Raw genomic sequence first — 5,000 nt, 5'->3', positions numbered from 1 at the left:
AAATTGGGGGGGGGGGGGCACACGGTCAACAGTTAAAATGCTCTCAGCTTATAACGCCTCCGGAGTTCACAATGTCAACAGTTTATAATGTTCACAGTTCACAACGCACACAGTCCATAGCGTCCCTACGTCCATACTTCATAATATCCACACATCCTGACGTCCACAAATAGTTTTGCCTGCTTCGGCCAGGATGAGAATTTCGCTTTTGTGAGACGAATGCCTCGCTAAGCGTCGTGATGCCATTTGCTCCGATATGGTATACCGTCCAGCAATATTGTTGCTAAGTGAATCATCCATGACCCTCCCGAGGGCGTACTGATTGCTGTAGGCATAAAAGCGCCTCTCCTGACAAAAATGTGCTCCACATTTGCACACCCACTGTCACAAATTAACAGAAGTTTTCTTACCAATGCCGCCAGGTACCTTCTGCTGATAACATAATTTGGCAAGCGCAACGTAGGCATTCAACACAGAAGTGGCATACGTAAAGAATGAGGAAGAATGATGTGTGGACACATCAACAAAACGGAGCAGGACAAGGCCGAGGCAGGAAGATGCAGAATAAAAGGGTTAATTGATCATGAGCAGCTGGGATTGTTCTTTATTCTGTTTTGCTGTCTGGTAAGCATTCTCCTTAGTCTCACACCCTAGATGCATGCTACACTCAGCTCAGCTGAGTGAAGCATACATCGCTCAGCTCAGCAGGTTTGCAGGTTGGGGCATTGGTACACGATTAATCACGTATTTGTATGCTAAAAAGTCAACTGGAGGAAGATTTTCATTTACAGTAGGTATTGTGCCGGTCCAGAAACTTGAAAAGCGGAGGTAGCGTGCCACGAAAAGTAGTGGAGACAAACACTCACTCACAAAATATACCATTACCGATTCCGCCACGCGCAAGCGCTTACGCTGCCACTGGCAGTCAGAGTGCATTTTGGAACGCGCGCAGCTACGCAAACGCACACCAATTTCGACTGCTTTGCTAGCGGCAGTCACCAAGTCTTCACATTGGCAGTCGCATTTCATCCTGGCTAGTCCAGAATGAAGCGCAATGAAGTCACATGTCAGGTGGTGCGCGAAACCAGCTGCGCACCAGCGCGAGGCCCACCAGTGGCGGGTGCGCGGTACGCAGGTGCACCGAAAGAACGAGACTGAGAGACTCATAACCGAAATAGACTTGGATTTTTAAACATGAACACTGCCTGAAAGGTGGTCGAGTAGGTCAGCTGGCCTGATGCCGTATGGGGTTGATCAGGACCCCTGCTCTTCCCAGAATAACAGCGTGGTCCAAGTAGGCCGACCGACAGGTGGCGGCGGCGCGTTTTTCTGGCGTACGGCTGCTGCGTGACACAGGTCCAGCTCGCGCGGCACCCGGTGTCCACGCCCTACGGTCGCCGGCCTTGATGCCGTCCCGTCCCCACGAGCGGCCGGCCGTTCACCCGAGTGCTGGCCTGTGGGGCGGGCCGACCGGCGGCCCGTCCGATGTGAATACTGCCGCCCAAACATCGCGACTGGTCCGGCAGTTCGGCGGAGGTCCTTCGATTCCGTCCAGTGGCGGATCCAGAGGAGGGGGGGGGGGGGTCATGAGGCTATGGCTTCCTTCCCGTGGACCGAAGGGGCACCAAAATCCCATGGTGTAACGGCACCAAAATCCTCGTTTCAAATCTCCACAATCTTTTTCAAGAGGTACCAATGTTTCAGGGACCCCAAAAATGACCACAAATCTTTATTTTCAAGCGGCACCATATCCAAAGGCCACAATAAAGGTGTGGCACCCACCCTGACGAAATCTTGGATTGCCCCGTTGGCCAGAGGGCACCAAAACCTTCACTTTGGGGCTTCACGCCATTTAGTTTCGAGAGGCACCAATCAAAACCGGCCATTTCAATGAGGCCATCACCATCATTTTAACAGGAACCAAAAGTCAGAGGCATCACATTTTGTGCGCCTTTCATATCGGCGAAATTTCTGATCAGTCGGTTTTGACGATGGAGCAGCAAAAGCCTTCATTTCACAGCATCAGAACCTTTATTTTCCAGCGGCACCCCAACTTCAGGGTCATCAAAAGGGACTCTAACCTGATTTTTTAAGACAGAAATTTCCAAGGGACGCCGAAATGCGTGTGCCTCTCCGTAGACAAATCCGGTATCGGCCCGTTCGGCGAGAGGCACCAAAACCTTTCCATTTCGGGGCACCATAACAGATATATTCTAGCGCCACCAAACCCAGGCGGGCGAAATTAAAGGGCCCCGAAAGTTTCTTTCAGAGGCACCGAAATCCAGGGACACCACGATTTCTTTATTTTCCAATGTCATGAAATGTTGAATCGACCCCTTCGGTGAAGAGGACACTAAAAACCTTCATTTCAGGGCAGCATGACCGTTATTTTCAAGAGGCTCCCAATTACGCGGGGGGGGGGGGGGCACCACAAAGGGACCGTAATATTTATTGTAAGTGACAACAAATACCAGGGACACCAAAGATTGTCCCATAATTTGATTATTCACGAGGAACCAAATTCCGAGGGCACCCTTTCAACGGGCACACTTAGAGGCTTGGGGGGGGGGAGAGGCGCCGTAGCCCCCCCCCGTACCCCCGTACCCGTACCCAGTACCAGGATTTCTTTCTACTTACGCCAGTGATTCTGTACAACGTTTAGAAGTGTCACTGTTCGATTTCCAGTTTCATTCCGGTCATTTTCTCCCCGCCCTTTGACCACCGCCATGTTGATGAAATACCGACGCCGCGCGATCCACTGAGGCAGCATCGCTCGGCGTCGGTTGTTTTTTTCCCCTGACGGCGAACGCACACGCTCACATAAAGTAATTTATGATATTTCCTTCTCTGATGGACTCCGAAAAGGAATGAACCCTCCAGGAGAACAAGGGCTTGGCATATCAATGCAATTATTGCCCTGTTTCGATACATGCTGGCATTCAATCCATGGAAGCCTCGAAAGTGTTTTGAGAAAGACCAGAAAGCTTGGTAACCGCCCCTGGCTATTGGCGTTTAAGAGAAAGGTACAATGTACCATTGTAGGATGGAAGCCGCCTGCGTTTACTGGATCCAGTTCCTTAATTTCTGTTTAATGTCAGCAGACTTGCTTTAAATTCGTTATTGATTGCATCTTCTGGCAGCTTTTATTCCTCTTTCAGTCAAATAAGCTGATCAAAATAACTCCTTAAAATAAAGTGAGCATAATCCGGCCAACCATTCTGGCGACACACTGTTAAATGATGACAAGGTACTAATTTGAAAATAAAGTGACCCGAAATTCGGGGACTTTTGTAAGGGTTGGGAATGAGCACCAAATTCCATGGGTGCAACCACAATGAAGCATGGCTTCTCCTGACGATCATTCTGGACCCGATCACCTGGTTCCGCTTGAGACAGGCCGCAGATCGATAGATGATTGAGCTATCGTCGACGACCTTCTGACTGAGCTTCTATTTTCCACAGAGCACGATTAATACGATTGAGATAACGTATTGCGCAATTATTTTTGGATTGATTGAGCATCGGTGTTACCACATTTCTAACACCGCGGGGGACAGATCAAGACTGAAGGTGTTGGGTTCTAGAGGACATATGTCGTGAAAATGACATTTTGAGCTGAAAAATCTATAAAATATTTTACTCGCAAACTTGGGGAGGAGAGATTCCACATATTGATATTCAGTACACATAAAGAATGGGGCAAAAACCACATTTTCCGTTCCCCCAAATCTCCGTAGAGGTCCCGCCGGGACTAGGCATGGCATGACAACCAGCAGACAGGAGATGGAGGATAGGAGACAACAGGACAGGACAACCGGACTGGTCAACAAGACTGGTTAGCAACTTGGACAGGATGAGAGAGGACGAGGAACAGCATGACATGGAAGAAGGTAAAAACACAAGGCAATAGATTAAAGGTTAGAACAGAAAACAAGGTAATTCACAACGGGGCTGGGGATGATATGACATGAACAGGACAGAAAAGGGGAGGAGAGCACAACACGGCACAGTACAGCACATCACAATACATTTTTGATGATAGGCAAACAGTAATTCGTTAAAATATATCAGGACATATGCTTCGTTCAGCCTTTCTTTTAAATTTCCACTATTCCGTTCCTCTCCATAACTCATGTTGTGAAACTACGCCCTTGTCAGGTCATCTGCATCCAGCGGCATCATGATTGTTGTGACGTGTTGTGGCGTACGATAAATACACCCAAACACAAATGCAAATGTCTCAAACATGAGGTTTATTGTGCGCAGAACGACGAGCATCCCATGGCCACCGATGGGTTCAGACTAGCGCCAGGTCGTCGACCTGCGGCAGTCGAGGGGTAGAAGGAGGCACAGCATGCAACTACGGATTCCGGAGCGGAAATTCGCGGGGACGAGAACTGGAGGGGGGGGGGGGAGGGGCGGCGAAGCTAAATCGGGCTAAATCGCGCGGAGAAACCTACCTGGACCTACCTACTTATGAGTTGGCGTTACTTGGTATTTGTGGTTATTTGCTGATGTTCAGCCCTTCTCGCCAACTATTTTTTTGAAACAAGCATTCATGGTGTTAGCAAGCTTATTTTTTATCACCCTACTAGGAGTCAGTACGTGCTATATTGCTCTACTGTCGTCATTGTTTCGCACCATGATTGATCACGATAGGCAACAAAAAAGAAGAACGCCTTGCATGTAACAGCATGTAGTTTGAGGGTATTCGGTGGTGGTAATCTGACCAAAGGTGCACATCTGCAAGCACATTCAGCTTGATTGTATAACTTGCCCACCTCGGCCAGCATGGTTACCTCTTGATCTTCGAGCTGACTTCAGAAACTCTTATGGCTACGCCGCCACCCCGTTATTCTATCGTTACCGTTCGTCACGTTCTATCGCTCCGCACCCTCTCTCGTTCGTCACGTTCTATCGCTCCGCACCCTCTCTCGTTCGTTCGTCACGTTCTATCGTCACCAGTATTTAAATGAGAATAAGGTTATTATTCTGACACA

Source organism: Pollicipes pollicipes, unplaced genomic scaffold (genome assembly GCF_011947565.3).
Source record: "Pollicipes pollicipes isolate AB1234 unplaced genomic scaffold, Ppol_2.1 Scaffold_3447;HRSCAF=4054_pilon_pilon_pilon, whole genome shotgun sequence".
Classification (NCBI taxonomy): domain Eukaryota; kingdom Metazoa; phylum Arthropoda; class Thecostraca; order Pollicipedomorpha; family Pollicipedidae; genus Pollicipes; species Pollicipes pollicipes.
Note: the sequence above shows the minus strand (reverse complement) of the source record.